Genomic DNA, 19,508 nt, shown 5'->3' with positions numbered 1-19,508 from the left:
TTTTTTTTTTAAATTTCTTTTTTGGGTCATTTAAGAGAAAGGGACGACGACTAAGACCCTTGGGGATAAGGGAGACAGAAACGTCAATGCAGGGAATTGGATAAGTCCATGGCTGAGTAAATACTAAAATAGATATCTACCCATGCAATCCGCGCATACCGAACGAAGAGCACCCATAGAATCATTTGTATCAAAATTTTTCTTTCATTTTATATACATTTTTTTAAGATATTTACTCTCTTAGCTTCTCTAGTCCTAAACATCAGACATGGATTAAAGATTATTTAGTTTGATCTTAAATAAGATTTCAATTCAATTTGTCTCTCAAAATTATTTATATATATTTTTGCTAAACTACTGTACATATTGCAAAGGGCTAAGGGGGTTTCCATTAAGAAGTTGCTCTAATGCATATGATTAAATGAGATATGTTAGGAAAAATCAATACACATTTCTTGCAAATAATTAACTTAACTTATTTTTTTAATATTTATAAATTAGTTATTTATATTAAGGACATGAGGTCGTAAATATTTATTAAGCTCATGAAACCACTTTGATATTATTTATAAGGTGGAGAAAAAAAAAATTTTTTGATCCTAGCATGTCATTATATTTTTAACATTAGTTTCCCTTGTTATCCCTCATTAAATGTTTGTGTATGTTATTTAACTTGTAAAGTATGCATACCTAATAGATGTAAAGTTGAAAATTTATTAAATATATAGACAATGTCAATGAAAAGGGAGGGACAAAAAGAAAAGAATTATGTTACTTCTTCCATTTATTTTTATAAGAAATAACTGACAAAATCACGTAGCTCAAAATATTAGTTAAATTTAATTAAAAATAATAAATATATATGTAATATATATATATTCTAATTATACTATTGCTTATAAAAGGGTACATGAGAGATAATGAGTGAAAATTTATCACAGATAAATTATAAGTAGCATCTATTTTTAAAGAGAGTGAAAACAAAACAAAAAGCTAATTTAAAATTTTAGATAAAAAAATTTATTTTATACTTAAAAGTAAAAGAAATTGTTGCTTATAACAAGAAACATACGGAGTGTATTTTATATATAAACGTCAGCTAATAATTTTATCACAAATTAAAATGTTGAGTGTAAAGAAATTTATTTGCATAATATCCACACAAAGAAGTCGGAAATTTTTTTTTTGGAAAAAAAACTCACAAGTCACTTTAATTATTTATCCATATATTGTCTTTTCATTATTGTTTAGTAATTTTCAAGAAACTATTCTTCATATAACTGAAATTTTTTATCCTAAAATTTTTCATGTGAACCCAATTAATTACTAGTTGTCTCAGCAGCAATACCATCTTATACTTGAATAAAGTTTCAGCTCAGATTTGATATTGATATATTTATATACGTGCGTATATTTAAATTGTATTAAAAAATACTAAATACACTTGTCGTCAAAATAAAATATCTTGCTTTCAAGTCTTGTCGGTAATTTGTTTGATGGACCATATGCGGGTATGCCGCCTGGCGCAAAGTCCTTTGATAACTACGTACGTCAATTTGGACTTTTCTCTAAATATCAAGCAATTATTTATAACTTTAAAATTAAAAGGATAAATTATCCTTCTTTCATTCTTAAATAAGCAATCTTCATTAATTTTATCTCTTTAATTTATAATTTTTTTTCAAACCCTCTTTATTATTTGTACATATTAAAAAAATTTTACATCAATAGAGTAGTTTTTAAGACAAATTATTAAAAAGAATATTTTAGAAAATTACTATTATTACACATTTTTCATAAATAATAAATAATTTTTTAATTTTTATAAATCAATTATTTAGCTCAGATATATATTTAGGACCAAAACGACTAATTAAAATGTGAGCATGTGCTTTATGTAGTGATTGAATTGACTAAATACCTTACGAATTTGGACGCAATCAATGAATTATCAATCAATTAGTTATATAAAAGAAAAAATGAGCTGACTATTCATATATTGGTAAGAGAACAACATTATATCACATACGAAATATAGATATGTAGATAACTACATATTATGTGAAGTTCAATTATATATATGCATTAAAAATCAGTTTCCTTTGTTGGCCAAAAAAGCCTTAAATTCTAACTTTAATTTGCCTTCTCTCTTTTCTCACTCAGGACTATAAATAACTTATAAATATATTTTCTTTATTTGCCAACTTGCAGAGTATAGAAAAAATCCCCCAAAAAAAATTCTTAAAATTTCAAAAAGATATAAATCAGTGGCTCTAATTTTAATAATCTCATATCGGCTCACATGCATTACAAAGTAGGGGAGGAAGACGAGGAAATAGTTGGGAAAAATAAAAAAAGAAAGATGAATTATGTTATCTTTCTCTCTCATCCTTTTTTAACTAAATGACTCTCAATGTGCTTGAAACAACATCATTCCCCAGTCATTGAGCTCCTCCTCCAACAACCCACTCATTTTAGAACATCCCTCTATTTTTTTTTGGAAAAAAAATAATATCATCAATTGTAATCCCTAAGCGTTGACACTAGTACCATATGCAATCATTAGCATTATTTGAAAAAATAAGTATAAATTTGTGAGAAGAAATGAATCAAGATATTATATTTAAAATCAAAACAAATTCTTTAATTAGCTCATCTATATTTATATTAGATGGAGTATAAGTCAGTCTACATACAGTCAATAAATAAAGCTTCTTTTATTCTATCATTTATTTGGGCAATTGGCAGAGAAATGGTAAAAGCAAAAGCATTTTAAGAAGTAACAATGGAAACTTTATTATCGTTAATCACTAGAAAAAGAAAATTTTAAAAGCAACTTTCTGGAGTCACCGTCAAAGTAGAGGCACTTAAGCGTCATTGAGCTATAAGGTTCCTACAATTTGGCCACCATTTAATTTGATCTTAAATGAAAGGAATTGAATTTGGGATGAGATGAAAAGCAAATGGTAGAGGGACCCATGTGTTGAAGATAAGGTACGACCAAGTCAATTTAAAATTTTTTTCCCCTTTTTAATATGCTCTCTCTTATTCTTAATATAAAACTCCTTTAATTAATTTAGAAACATTAAAAAAACTAAATAAATTTCTTTGAAATATATGCATTTATTATTTTTTAAAACCAATTTACTTAATTTATAAACTACTATATAATCCAATAATATGCATAGATATTTTAAAGATATTATGTAACATATATATATTATAATTAAGTAATTTATTTGATTTTTTTAATTTTTTTAAATTAATTAAATAAGTCTTATATTAAAAACAGGAAATAGAAAATCAAACAATAGCTCATATTCTGATTGGATTTAAATGAAAGAAGAAATTCATTAGATAATCACTAATTAGCTAGTATTCTCGGAAGCAAAATATTTAGGTGGGCGGGAACTAGGAGAAACCAATAGTGAAGAACTTTTACGACCAAGTCAAACTTACTTGTGCCAATTGAAAGCCCTTTATTTCAACCGTGCCCCTCTTTCCTAGAGACTATAAAAGAGAGGAAGAGTAAGTGTAGTACATACAAAAGCCAAATCACAAGAGTCATATATTGCTGTAAAATATGAAGAAGGCAATTCTAATTGCTTTTCTCGTTTGGGTTTCTGCCATATTTCTCTCCCTTCCCTCTTCCACTCATGCACGTCTATTACAAGGTAACAACTTCAACTTCGTTTGCTCTGCTGCTTTATCATCATAATCGTCGTCGTCATCTTACAATCTCATTCACTGTGACTAACATCTTGCCTCAGTTATGAAATTACTATTACGCTAATTAATTTTTTTTTGGGTCATTTCTGAATACATTAAATTGATATTCCTGCGGTCCCATTCATAAATCATTTATTTCCAACATATGTTTTCCTGAAGTTTTATTAACTTTTTCATAGCTTTTTTTTTCTTACTTTACCTTTATATAGTACATACACCTTTCAAGAAAATAATAATTTATAGGCAATAATAAACAAAGAGTAAAACAGTACATGCATGTTAAAAATTTAATCACATGACTTCTATAAATAGAATCAGATGAACATGTTATATTGATATTTGTATGTAAATATAATATATGATGACGATGCAGAAAGGACATCAGTAACCTCGCCAACGCCGGAGAAGAATAAGCCTGCAGTAAAATGTCCTCCTGGTTCTTCTTATTCTGCTTGCCTTCCACCACGAGCAAAGCCAACCCCAAAAGTTTGCAATCCCTATAGCAGGAAAGGCTGCAAGAAGTAGGAAATAAAAGAAATATATGAATGATAAGTATAAGGTATAATAATAATATATAGTCCTTTTGCTTGGTGGAAGATCATAGCAATCTCCTAATAATCCATTATTAAATAAATTACTCTCATGTTTCTGTGTCATGTGTGTTGTTTCAGCTTTTGATTATCATTTATCTTTTGAGGAATAATGTCTTCGTGCCTAGATTATTTCATGGGAAGTCGAGGTTTAGGTTTCTCATGAATTCTATGTACCTTAGTGTGTGAGAATTATGTAATTCTTAAATTTATGTGCTGGTGTTGTAGTTGAAATAAAGAATTAACTCCACTCCTGGCCTTTTTGCTATCTTTTTAACTAGTTAATTCATAGAGTTACTTCTGGTAAGGAAAAGAAAAACCGAGGGAAATGGTCCAAATCTTGAATTATTGAATTTATTGCATCACTTGAGGAAAAAAATGTTAAAATTAGATCAATTAAAAGTGATAAAATTAAGTTAGTTAAGGATAGCATATTTGAGAAATGCGTTCAATTTTATCTTTTATATTATTTAAATGTTATCTGGCCATCTTTTCTACTTATGCAAGTAGCTCAATTTAGTTTTCTCTAATCATCCCCCTGGAAAATTTCTCACGAGCTGAACCCTACGAGAAAACAGTTAAAAACATTTAAAGAAAGTGGCCACTTCTCACTCTAAATGTTCAAGAAATGACTCTTCATCCATTAATGGAATTCGTTATCCCAACATTTTTAAAATATTTCATATTAACAAATGTTTACCATTTTTTGTGTTTAAGTTACTTATATCTATCTGTCTATCTATCTATATAACCTATAAACCTTGTGACTGCTTTGTGATTGGTCCACGTGTCAAATTTACACATGTTTCTCGATAAGATGTTAAATGCATAGCATGATGGTTACTAGACAATTAATTCGATTAATAGCCAATTGATTTGGATAAGAGCAAAGGGGCATATGACTGACCGCTTCACTCTATCCAAGGACATCATTTCCAAGGGGCCATATGACTGCATGTCTTCCTAGGATAACGAGTCTTCTAACGAGAATGACTCTTCGTCCTCACTAATTAAAATACCGCATTATTTTTGGCGGGGGCACCTTGAAAACTGACCTATATAAATGGACAAATATCCTTTCAATTTCAAAATGAAATGTTTGCACCCATAATAGTGAAGCGTCCCACTCCAAGGTTGGGAATGACATTTGGGGATGTCTCCATGTTTTTGAGTGTATGGGATAAGCATACCTACTGGACAATATGTGCACGAGTGCTCTCTGTGACATGGAATCTTTCTCACTTAGCTGATGATGCAACTATAGCTTTCAATTGTATTATCTGTGACAAAAAGGCATGAAGTCTATTCATTGAGAAGAATAAATTGTGAACTTTGTTTATCTGTGACAAAAAGGTATGAAGTCTATTCATTGACCTATTACAAGAATAAATTGTGAACTTTGTTGTTTTAGACTTTTGATGCAAGGCATAGATACAATCCAGTGATTATAAGGGTGTGCTTTGTGTAATAGGGTGACATGGTTTTGGCAACTACAAGGCGTAAAGATCTCATTAGACGGCTCGGTGGTTTCTTAAAAGAGGGATGTACATATTTGTTTCGAAGATTCTCAGTGGGGAATAGAATTAACATAGTCAATAATTCATTCAAAATAACCCTGCAGGAATATTCCTATTTTGAATTAATGCCACAAGAGTTAATTGCTGAATTGAGGATTACATTTCAGCCTCTCTACGGTTTGGGGTCCAAGATTACTAATATTTGCTATTGGAGATGTCTTTGGCCTAATGAAAGGTGTCACACCGTTGGATCAAATAATCTTCGTAGGGGAAACAATAGAGCAGTTTTGCTTTCGATTATTTGATGAGTGGTAAGAAAATTCCATAACTCTCTAGCTATGATAAGAACTTTACATGCAAAAATTTAGTTTATTTTATCCGCAATGGAATCAGCTATCATGTGATGTTACAACTGCATCATTTCTTTGCTATGAATCAAGATCGACAAAATATTTGGTGAGTTGTGTCGCATGTTTTGTCCATCATTTGGAGGAGAAATTCCAGTTTCTCAAGGACAAAACAAAATTATGCTTCTCCCCAGGATTTTCATGGTTGACTAGCTACGAAGGCCTGATAAAAGTTGCCTTTGATTACAAGGACCTGCAGATAGATCTATTCAGACGAAATATAAAGCGTCAACGACTTAACACCCAAAGGACCAGAACGAATGCTAGCTCTACTTCAAGAACTTCTATAATATCCCGAATTTTCTGACTCAGGATGAGCAAAAAAGAGAAAGTTTATTAAAATTATTTAATAGCTCAATCATAATTGGAGAAAATTATGGAATATTGATTTTTCAAGGTTTAGAAATATTTTGAAAAAGTTCATTCCCCAAAAAGTGGCTTAAATGATTTTAAAGCTATTTTCATAGCAAAATGGGTTATTTTCTTAGAAAATACTTAGAGGTTTCTAATTAACTAGAAAATTTTAGGAAAATTATTTTATGGGTCAAAGAAGCTAATGGATAAGGAAAAGAAAATCCATTTATGATATTTTGGTTTAATTTCTGGATATATTGTATATTTCAGAAAAATAGGAGAAGGGATAGGATTGGAGAAATAATTATTTTGGAGGGCAAAATGGTCCATTAAGTCACACACTACACGTGCCATCTTCTTCATTAACACTCAGCTCACCGTGGCATCTTTTATTTCATTCTGTTCTGCAACGTAGAGGGAGAGAACTAGAGAAATAGAGACAGACCGAGAGAGAGAACGGAGAAGGAGTAGTGCCGGAGGTGGTGATCTGAGGAGCTACACTTGCATGCAAACCGGTTAAACTGTCAAGGTGAGCATCCTGATCAACCTCCCACCATTTTCTTTCCTGTTATCCGAGTGGTTATGGCGTGTTTGAGGAGAGAGAGACAGAAGGGTAGTGAGAGAAAGTGATGGAAAGGATAAGAGGACCGATGGATTCGGATTCTATGGGTAGATTGAAGTGTTTGATGTTGGTTTTCAAGCTTGCATGTAGGTTCCTTGCTCTGTTTTTGACTTACCGAAACAGGGGTTAAGTTTTGAAGTGTTGGGTGTCGGGTTCTGACAGTAAAGTAGCGAACACAACTGTATAAATTTTCTAGATTGCATGTGCTGTTGCTCTGGTTTGTAGGTACCGAGACAGGGGCTGTTATCTTCTTGAAGTCGCTGGTTTAGTTTTGGGATAATGGAGAGATTTAAAACTCTTAAATACCAGAGTAACCGAGCTGTACATATGGATATAAATATATATATATAGACACATACGGATGCCACGCTGCTTGGAATGAGGTTTTAGAAGAGGGGTGTGGGTGTGCAAATAAATATATATGAATTCAATTGTTGTGAATGTTGACCGTGGGCAGTGAGAGTAGGTGCGTGTTGTCATTGCCATGAAGAGAGATAGGAAAATGAGTTAGAAAGCTATACTTACATATATATATATATATATATATATGTTTGTTAGTGACTTCCGGTGCGGGGGTTTATTACTTCTGGATGTATGATTTTGGGTTCCTTAAATATTCAGATTAATGAGGATCATAGAGGTTAATGGTGTGAACCGTGAGAATTATGGAAATTGTGAACGGTTGAAGTCTATTTCCAAATCTGAAAATTCTTTTTGAGATTTAAGGTACAAGGCTAGCTACCCGAGACATTCATGGGTAATTAAAGATGTATTGGAAATAGAATATTTGTGTGCTAGGACTTAGAAGATTATGGAGATCATGGCTGGAAATAATTCCCATTGATATTTTCTGGGCAAAATATTGTCTTAATTATTCTATCACGCTTGGGGGTTAAGGAATAATTAGTGAATCAATTTTATTAAAGTCTGGAAATTTGCTGGAGAAGGAATAAAGCCATGCAGTTTAATGGAAAGAACGATTAAGAACATAAAGAATAATTATACAGGTGTGTGGCTGTTCGATTGTGATATGAAGAATGACTTTGGAAGCTTAGTGTTGATGTGGAAATGTCATTTAAATAATTAAATTAGAGTGTAGCTTTAGAACTTTGATAGTCAAAATTCATTGCGAGGAGAACCATGTGTGGTTTATTCTTAAAATTTTGAATAATAAATGATGATTATCTAATGAATTTGTTATGTGATAGAACGATGAATAGAAATGCTGGAAGGTTGGGGACTTTAGAATTTTGAAGGAGAAAATTGATTAGAACTCTAAAATGTGAAGCTTTGAACTAAGGGATACTTTGATATGAGGAAGTATTAAATCATTGGAGTTTATTGATAAAAGAACCTATAAAAGGTTGAATTGAGTGATTTAGCTATTGCCCTTCAATCTGAAATTTTCTTTTAGATTTAAACTAAAGGATTGTATGGATTTGGAAAGTACAACGATGGCAGTAACTTGATCATGAAAAATATTGGTACAACTTGTAAACTAAATGAATATAGTTGAGTAATTGTAAATGTTTGGGTGTGTCTCTCGACCAATCATAGGGTTATGGTTAGAAGTAATGTGATTGTATTAATATCTTCAAAAGTCTATGAAAAAAATGTGAGGATTAATAAGGGGAGGACTTAAGGAATGTCCTTAAAATGTAATAAATAGAAATAGTATTTTTGACCAAGATGACCAGTTACTAAGAAAAGTAACTATTTGGGCTGAGATAAAGAGAGAAACTCTCCACAGTAAATGTATTAAATAAGAAAAATTGTCCAGGATGACCAACTATTAAGTAAGGGTAGAGATTGAAAAAGGATTGGGATTTAAAGAGAGATTTCTAATTTATGAATTTTAGTTGGATCAAGCATTAACCTACCCTTACTAAAACAATAGGTTTTGATATCTGCAAAAGCCCACCGAAGAAGCTAAGAGAAAGGAAACAAGTAAGGTTTGATTTTGAAGCAGAAGGTTCAGGTAGTAGTTCTTTCCTACCTTACACTTGTGTATGATTGCTGCATGTCTGTTTGTGCCATATTGCTTTTCTAAAGCATGAGAACATGTAATCCTTAATTCCTTAGCCGTGATCACGTGTAGCTGATAGACATGGGGCAGTGATTGCCTATTATTTGCGCATTATTTATTCAGCTTGTCTATCTGTCATTGCGCATAAATGCTTAACTACATTAGCTTGCAAGGTTATGTTCCACTTTGGCTTGTTTTGCATGCTTTATGTAATCTGTACATTTGTTTGATGGAAATTACTACTACGGGGATTCGTTCGAATCTCACCCTCCCTTCCTATATTATATAGCTAGAGCAAGCAATTCCAAGAGTAAGGAGGTCATAAGTGCTGAAGGTGGGCTTGTATGAAGAGCAGGAATGCCTGCTGCTTTTGTACCTATAGAATAATTATTTTGATATTTAATTATCTGACTTATTAGATGTTTAAGAGCAAGTAACCCCCACTTACTAGTAATTATACTATTTGGTATCCTTCTTTAAGGGAGTGTGTACTTTCAGTGCTCAGGTAAGGGTCATTGTCCTGAATGACCAGGGTAGTAACTTATATAATAGTAGTATTATTTTAAATCTGTGTGCCTGTCGTACGTGCTTCAGAAGTAGGGTTCAAGTGTGTGAATCACTCGTCAGTATTTATATAAAAAAAAATTTGTCATTTTCTATAATAGAACACTGGCGTCTAGTGATCCACAGATGTTAAGTGGACCCTACTGGTATATAGAAAGTTAGGTGTTGCAACTTCAGCATGAAACGAACTTGAAGAAGCATCTATTAGTGGCTATAGATTACGTTTTTTTTTTTTTTTGCCCTTTTCCCTCTTTGTTAAAAACAGTTTTCATGTGTGGGTAGAAGATGTTTTGCATGAGAAGGATGAATCTTCACTTTAATGTGTATTTGCTCAAGCAAAGGATCACTGTCTGTCAACTTCATCAAATAACAATTGCAGGAAAGGTCTATCTTTTAGATCCATTCATTTAAAATCCACTGTGTAATATTCTGGATCTTTTTTATTTTTTATTTTTTGTGATAAACACTTTTTTTTTAATTCCTTTTTTTGGTCATTTGACGACTGAGACTCGTCGACCTGGGGGATAAGGGAGACAGAAACGTCAATGCAGGGAATTGGACAAGTCCATGGCTAAGAAAATGAACGAAGCATGCCCATAGAATCATTTGTATCAAAATTTTTCATTCATTTTATATACAATTTTTTTTTAGATATTTACTCTCTTAGTTTCTCTAGTCCTAAACATCAGAGATGGATTAAAGCTTTAGTTTTATCTTAAATAAGATTTCAATTCAATTTGTCTCTCAAAATTATAATGTTTTTTGCTAAACTATTGTACATATAGCAAAGGACTAAGGGGGTTTCCATTAAGAAATTGCTCTAATGCATATGATTAAATGAGGTATTTTAGAAAAAATCAATGCACATTTCTTTCAAATAACTAACTTAATTAATTTTTTTAATATTTATAAATTAGTTATTTATATTAAGGACGTGAGGTTGTAAATATTTATTAAGCTCATGAAACCACTTTGATATTATTTATAAGGTAGAGAGAAATTTTTTTTCATCCTAGCATGTCATTATATTTTTAACATTAGTTTCCCTTGTTATCCCTTATTAAATGTTTGTGTATATTATTTAACTTTTAAAGTATGTATACTTAATAGATGTAAAGTTGAAGATTTATTAATGAGAAAGGGAGGGACAAAAAGAAAAGAATTATATTACTTCTTTCATTTATTTTTATAAGAAATAACTAACAAAATCACACAGTTCAAAATATTAGTTAAATTTAGTTAAAAATAATAAATATATATGTAATATATATATTCTAATTATACCCTTGCTTATAAAGGGGCACATGAGAGATAATGAGTGAAAATTTATCACAGAGAGCATCTATTTTTAAAGAGAGTGAAAACGAAAAAAGCTAATTTAAAATTTTAGATGGAAAAAAATTTATTTTATACTTAAAAGTAAAAGAAATTGTTGCTTATAACAAGAAACATACGGAGTGTATTTTATATATAACTTTCAGCTAATAATTTTATCACAAATTAAAATGTTGAGTGTAAAGAAATTTATTTGCATAATATCCACACAAAGAAGTCGGAAATTTTTTTTTTGGGAAAAAAACTCACAAGTCACTTTAATTATTTATCCATATATTTTCTTTTCATTATTGTTTAGTAATTTTCAAGAAACTATTCTTCATATAACTGAAATTTTTTATCCTGAAATTTTGCACGTGAACCCAATTAACTACTAGTTGTCTCAGCAGCAATACCATCTTATACTTTAATAAAGTTTTAGCTCAGATATGATATTGATATATTTATATACGTGTGTATATTTAAATTGTATTAAAAAAAATACTAAATAGACTTGTCGTCGAAATAAAATATCTTGCTTTCAAGTCTTGTGGGCAATTTGTTTGATCGACCATGTGCGGTTATGCCGCCTGGCGCAAATTCCTTTGATAACTACGTACGTCAATTTGGACTTTTCTCTAAATATCAAGCAATTATTTGTAATTTTAAAATCATTGGTTAAAATTAAAAGGATAAATTGTCTCATTATTAAATATACACTCTTAATTAATTTTATCTCTTTAATTTATAATGTTTTTTCAAACCCTCTTTATTATTTGTACATATTAAAAGAATTTTACATCAATAGAGTAGTTTTTAAGACAAATGATTAAAAAGAATATTTTAGAAAATTAATATTAGTACACATTTTGCATAAATAATAAATAATTTTTTAATTTTTATAAATTAATTATTTAGCTCATATATATGGAGGACAAAACGACTAATTAAAATGTGAGCATGTGCTTTATGTAGTGGTTAAGGAGACTAAATACCTCTCCGGTCAAAAAAGGAGACTAAATACCTTACGAATTTGGACGCAATCAATGAATTATCAATCAATTGGTTATATAAAAGAAAAAATGAGCTGACTATCCATATATTGGCAAGAGTACAGCTTTATATCACGTACCGCAATATAGATATGTGGATATTATGTGAAGTTCAATTATATATATGCATTAAAAATCAGTTTCCTTTTTTGGCCAAAAAAAGCCTTAAATTCTAACTTTAATTTGCCTTCTCTCTTTTCTCACTCAGGACTATAAATAACTTATAAATATATTTTTCTTTATTTGCCAACTTGCAGAGTATAGAAAAAATCCCAAAAAAAATTCTTAAAATTTCAAAAAGATATAAATCAGTGACTCTAATTTTAATAATTTCATATCGGCTCACGTGCATTAAAATGGAACTTAAAAATGTTACGTTTTTTTTTATCACAGTGCCCTCTTTTTTTTTTTTTGAAAAAAAAAGCCAACCGAACACTCTTTATATAACCGACGTTAAAACAATTTGCCACAATGGTTATTAATAAAACTGCCATGGAAAGATCAATTTTCCACGACGGTTTTTTAAAGAACTATCGTGGAAAGTAAAGTTTAAACGGCAGTTTTATTAATAACTACCGTGAAAAGTTAATTTTCTATGACGGTTTTTACAGAACTGTCGTGGAAAATCTTACAACCACTGTGTTTTATTTACATTTCAACATGATTGTATCCACTTCGCTCCAAAACCTGTCATGAAAAACCCTTGATAACCGTTGTTAAAAGCCTTTTTTCTGGTAGTGATCATATTCTTGCACTAAAAAAATCTACGCATCATATATATAAAGTATTAATAAAGAGGATAACATGAGGACTAGTGAAGGGAGGGATAATACAAGGGCTGATGCAAAGCAGGGAACGAATTAAAATTTCGACAATATTTAATTGTAAAGAAAAGAATTAAATTTAAGAAGGTAGTTGTGACTGACTGACGGTTGAAACGAATGAAAAGCAACAGGTGGATATCCGAGAGATGCCAAGGTTGAAGGCACGACTAAGTCAATTTAGATTTTTTTTAATAATATATATGAAGCAATTATTTGTATGATTGGAGTGGATAAAAAGGGAAGAATAAATTACATTACATCTTGTCCTTAATATAAGAGTTAGACAACTAATTTATAAATATTAAAAAATTAATTAAGTTAGTTATTTATAATAAATAAATATTAAATTTTTTAAAATATTGTTATTAATCTGCATTAGAATATAAATACTTTAACATGTGTAATTATCATAGAGACTATTTAAAAAAATATATATAAAAAGTAAAGTAGATTAAAGTCTTATATTTAGAATAAAAAAATAAATTAGATTCCGTTGTGACATGTGAGCATACTAAAGTGATATGTCAATATTATATGATGATGACGATGCAGACCAATGTTCATGGGAAGACTCGCCGATGATGGATATGGATAAGCCGGGAGTAAAATGTCCTCCTGGTTCTGTCATAATACTCATTGCCGTTCCAGCATCAAACCCTATTCCAAAAGCTCCATGTGGTCTTAATTCCGGTCTTTTTTCAAATAAGTTGCCGTCTTGTTTCTGATGTCACCCATCATATGACCCAATTGACTAATTGAGAGAGATTAAGAAAATTACTAAATTACTTTAAAATATTTATATTTATAGTTTTTTTTTCAATTAATTCGTCTCATTTATAACAACAATAACAAAGCCTTATCCTACTAGGTGGGGTCAGCTATATGGATCGCTCAACGTCATGGAGCCTTATCCAAAGCCAAATATTTGGATAGATTGTTAATTGAAAGATCTCTCTCATAACTTTATTAAGCGTTGTCTTTGGCCTTCCTCTACTCTTTTTTAGAGGACTCCATACTGTTTGCGCAACTCTTCTTACCAGCACATCCCAAGGCCTTCTATGCACGTGACCAAACCATCTCAATCGTTTTTCTATCATTTTCTCATCAATAGCAGCCACTCCAACTTTTCCTCTTATATGTTTATTACGGATATTGTCTTTTCTTGTATGACCACACATCCATCTCAACATGCTCATCTCAGCAACTGCCACTTTATGTTCATGATGTTGTCCCTTTAAAGCAATTTGTCTCACTTATAAATTGATATATGACCTAATAATACACATAAATGTGTTAGAAAGATCATACAATATATGCTATAATTAAATAATTTTGTAACTTCTTTAATCTCCTCAAATTAGTCAACTAGGTTTTATATTAAGAATTGGAGGCAGTACCTTTCTAGAGCTGCCTAAATAAGTCATACATATGTGTTTGCAGCTTTTAATGATTATTTTTGTTATGAAGAATAATGTCTTACTACCTTGATTTCATGGGAAGTCCAGGTAAAGATTGCTCATGAATTCTATATAATTTTGAGTGTACGTGAGACATATATAATTCTTAAGTTTATGTGCTGGTGTTGTACTTGAAATAAAGAACAGGCCTCCTGGCTTCTTTATTAATTAATTTATTAATCAATCAATACAGTTACTTCTCTGCGGGTAATTTTTCTTTTGTTTTGGCAAAGACGATGAAAGGTGGTAGTGGAGATCTGCGGGGGAATTGAAGAGAGGTAGGGCCAGGCGGGATATTTCTGAGTCTTCTTGATGCAGATTTAATTAATTAATTTTCTTTTGTTAGTTATTTATTTTGTTAACTACCCACTAACCCATTTATTGATTTTGCATTTTAATTATTTTATTTAAAATTAGGTTATAAATACCCTAGGTTTCTATCGTGTAAGGAGACTTGGCTTTTGACGCATCATATAGTTTTTTTCCATTCCCGTTCTCTTCTTTACTCTTCCTTTCTCTTTAATATTCTTCTCTGATCTCCTTCTCTTCTCCTTTTTCTTTTCTGTTTTACATCACTTCTTTTTCTGAGAAAGAGGTTAAGGGTGAGGAAGAAGACAAGGCAAAGGATTGAATAATTGATAATGGAATTGTGGACATATTTTTGCTTCATACTTTGATAATTCATGTGCTTTTCTTTAAAGGGACATGTGGGACAGATGGATTTTATTATATTTTGTTTTCTCTTGTCTAAAGTCAACTGTGCTGAGTCACATAAGATCACTTCAAAATATAACTTTCTCCATTAGAATAACTTCTTGTATTATTTTAAAATATTTAATTATTATTAAAATATATAAAATATTTAATAAGACTAAAATAACAACAGACGAGTGTATATTGATATTGGCAATTTCTTAAAAATATACTTATATTTTGGTCTTATCCTTTGCCAATATAATTTAGTCTTTATTTATAAGTCAACTTTTAGAAATCTTTCATGGTTTTTTTGATAAGCCACATGGGAACTGACCAAGGGGTTCTAATTTGAAATTTTTAACTAATAATTTTTAAATAAAATATGCAAAGGGAGATATTTTGAAGTGTGCTGATATGCTTGGACGAGAAGCCCACATGGGAACTGACCAAGGGGTTCTAATCTACTAACCCAGACTTGTCAAGCAGAGGTGCTTATAGATCAGAAGAGGAGGATGGAGGAGAATCTTACTCCTCATAACTGATTTATTTTGACGTTTCTCAGGCTTCAGCTTGCCTGTTTGTAGTAATTGAAAAAAAAAAAAAGGGGGTAAAGATATAATAATTTTAACCCTGATCTTATTTCTCATGTGTAATTTTAAAGATATTTTGGGATTTTCTCACAATTTCTTTGCTTTTGATTTTTATTTTTCGGTAGAGTAGAGACTATAAATAAGTGATAGAGCAGCGAAGTGTGAGCATACAAAATTACTGGAGTGCATTGTGCCCTCTCTTTGACTCTCTACAATCTCACAATGAAGAAGGCTATTCTCATTGCTTTTATTATTCTGGTTTCCGTATTTCTCTGCCTTCCCTCTTCCACTCATGCTCGAGCATTATCAGGTAACAACGTAACTTCTTCCTTTAAATTTGCAGCTTCTTATCCTTTTCCCAATCTCATTTACTGTGACTCTCTTGTATTGCCTTGATTAAGATTTATTTTGCCAAGATATACATATGATATGATGATAATATGCAGAAAGGGTAGAGTCAGTTACTGGGGGAGCACCAATAAGAAATAAGCCAGCAGTTCCATGTTCTCCTAGTAGAAGATATACTTCTTGCATGCCAAAGACGAAGCCTCCGAGCCCTCCATGCTCAATCTATGTCCGAGGCTGTCCACCACCTGGGAATTAGATATAATAACAATAAGTAATTAGATATGATGATAATTATGTTTCTTATATTTTGTAGCTAGCAGGGAACGTATGTAATAATTGTATTTAAAACTTTTAGGTACTGTTTAATTTCTGGGTTGTGTGTATATGTTTGTTGCAGCTTTTGATTTCACTTGTCTCTTTTGAAGAATAACATCTCTATTCCCGACTTGGCTTTCTCTGCAGGAAGTACGGTTGTATTTCGCTTACAGTCCGTTTGGTTCTCTGAATCGGAGAACATGGAATGATTACGAGAATTTGTTTGGTATATAATTAAGAAAAAATGATGCACAGGCATTTTAGTTGAATTACAGCCAACATGGGAATAGATAAGAATAATAAACGAAGAGACAAAATCATCCGATCAATATATATATATAATATGAATGTTTTTTTTGCCAAAATATGCAATAACTCTGTTCATATAAATAATAAATTAGTTGACAAAATTAATCTAACCCATATATGCAATGAAAAAGTGAACTTTTTATCAATTGAAATTGTGTTTATACATATAATATAATAACAAGTAATTATATATAATATTATAAAAATATAATAATATATAATATAATAACAAGTATAATGGAACTAAGGGATAATGAAATTTTTATTAATTAAAATTGCGTCTAAACTTTAAATGTGTGTATTAATAATCAGTTTAATTTCTATATAAACGGAAGCTTTTTTTTTTTTTAACCAGCATATATAAACCGAAGCTAAGCCAATAAATGACCGATAGGTTTATGAATCTTTCACCAAAGGCACTTTGATCAATTTAAAAAGGGAAAATTTTCAGTTAGTCCCTTCTAAATAATTTGTTTTCCAACAACCCCCATAACATTCTAAAACTTCATTGCACTTTCTTTGACCAAAATGAAATTAAATGTTATGGATGAAAAGACAATTATGCCTTATATTATTTCGGAAAAAAAAAATCAATCACCACCAAAGCTCTGGTGGCCAGCTAGCTGACTCCAACTTCCAGCACCGAGGCCGATTGCCAGAGCTCTAGTGACTGGAAATTTTTTTTCAAATAAGGTCATTAGAGAATTTGAACTCACGACTTCTTGATAAACCAAAAAAATTATAACTACCAAGCCATTCATTATTTAACCCCGTAATGCAAAGGAAATATATAGATTTTTATATATATGACAAAAACAAATTTAAGTATCCCAGTAAAATAAGATGATTTACAATACAAATTAGGTAATTTACAAAAAGCATATAGGAATTCACAACTCTATTTGAGGTTTTATGAAAAGAAAATTAAATGCCAAGGATTGAATGAACCACTGGAATAAGGCTTTACAATATAAATTAGGCAAGTTACAAAGGGTATGTGGCAATTCATGAATCCATTTAAGGATTGCATGAACATCTGAAATAAGAAAACTTATAAGACAAATTACGCAATTTATAAGAACTATATAAGAATACACAACTCCATTTGAGGTTCTATAGAGAGAAAAATTAAATGTCAATGATTGGATGAACAACTCAAATAAGATGATTTACAACACAAATTAAACTATTTAGAAAGATTTAAGAGAGATGCTGGTAAATGAAAAGACTCCCACAACTTGGCCAATATTTGATTGTAAATGAAAGGAATTCAGGAATGGTGGGTGTGACTGTTGAAAATGATAGAAGGCAGTGAGTGCATGGGAGGGGCCAATGTTGAAGATAAGGTACGACCAAGTCAAGTCAGATTTTTACTTTTAAGTAAAATATTCTGACCACTCTTCTGTTTTGCTTTAATTACACAGATCTTCCATCTATTTTGATAACATATATTTTAGTCCAAACCATTAATATCATTAAGGAATATTCTAATAAGATTCTTTACGTACATTTTTTAATTAAAAAAATATTAGAATAAACCTTGTTTCCTACTTTACCCCTCATTATATTAAATATATGGTTTATCTTTTAATATTAATATTTATTAATAATCTATTTAATATTTTTACTAAATTTAACAAATTAAGACATAACTTTATAATTTTATTGAAAATAAATATATACGATTACAAGACACTTTTTACTAATATATATTTAAAAAAATTACATCACAAGTAAGTTTAAATAAATAAACAAGATTTATTGTAAAATAAAAATCTGTATTTATAAAATTAATAAAATTTATAATATGGTAATCAATTCAATAGTATAACAAAAAATATTAAAATATTTATTAAAATTATTTTTTAATTTTAAATATAGATGTATGATATGTCACTAAATGATAATTATTAGTAATTAAGAAGGGGTAATTTGGTCAAAATAATGGATCAAATCCTATGATTTAACGGTTAACTAACGGATTGGTGGATAGGAGTTGAATCTCAAAAGTAGAAAAGAAGTTTGTGCAATAGATATTTTGATTTTAAAGAAGGTCCATATAAGTTTTAAAATAAAAATGAGGTCTTTGTAATTTAGGTTAAATAGAGGGGAGTTGATGTATTTTACTTTTTACTCTTTAATATAAATAAATATATATTATGACTTTTTAATATAAATATATATAAAGCAATAATTTGTACGATACTATGATCGGATTAAAATGAAAGAAGAAATTGCTTGGATCGCAAATTAGCCAGCGAATGACGTTTAAAACAACGGTTTAATAACAATTAGGTCCCCAAAAAGTGTTTTTAAAAATAAGATACAGATATCTATTTATTTAGTTAATTGTCAGAGCTAAGAAATAGGCAGGCCTGGCCCATATATATGGGATCAGGTCCAGAAGCCATGGTGCCGCAAATATAACCATTTTCTGATACCCAATCTTTATTATTGATCCAGCACTGGCTCCGAGATGCTTTTCTTAATTTATTTTTATTTTTATTTTTTTAAAAAACTAAGTTTCACATTAAAATGTTCTGAAGTTTAAAACGAGTTATACAAATCCAAGGTTTTAAGTATAATCACATATTCTAATAAAATCTAAATTTTAGTCCGGAAATATAAATATTCCTTAGTTCTCATCCTGGTTATTCAAATAATAATTTAATTTAGCCCTAGTGAGTAGCAACTAGTTACAAGGAATTAGGATGTCGCAAGGGGTGATGCAAGCTAGGGGATAAATTAAGATTTGGACAACATTTTTTATTGTAAATGAAACAAATCAAATTTA

The 19,508-nt window shown here is 30.3% G+C and overlaps 2 long non-coding RNA genes across 2 annotated transcripts; both read left to right on the top strand.

Annotated features, from left to right (window-relative positions):
• Positions 1-3,599: 3,599 nt before the first annotated feature.
• Positions 3,600-4,587, top strand: LOC114733871 (uncharacterized). The gene is made up of 2 exons (XR_003739105.1): positions 3,600-3,674; positions 4,103-4,587. It is a non-coding gene; the product is annotated as an uncharacterized LOC114733871 (long non-coding RNA).
• Positions 4,588-15,956: 11,369 nt separating this feature from the next.
• Positions 15,957-16,555, top strand: LOC114733872 (uncharacterized). The gene is made up of 2 exons (XR_003739106.1): positions 15,957-16,052; positions 16,189-16,555. It is a non-coding gene; the product is annotated as an uncharacterized LOC114733872 (long non-coding RNA).
• Positions 16,556-19,508: the final 2,953 nt, after the last annotated feature.

This window comes from Neltuma alba, unplaced genomic scaffold, assembly GCF_004799145.2.
Source record: "Neltuma alba isolate B1F8T4 unplaced genomic scaffold, ASM479914v2 tig00013035_pilon, whole genome shotgun sequence".
Taxonomy (NCBI): domain Eukaryota; kingdom Viridiplantae; phylum Streptophyta; class Magnoliopsida; order Fabales; family Fabaceae; genus Neltuma; species Neltuma alba.
This window is presented reverse-complemented; position numbering and strand designations above follow the sequence as displayed.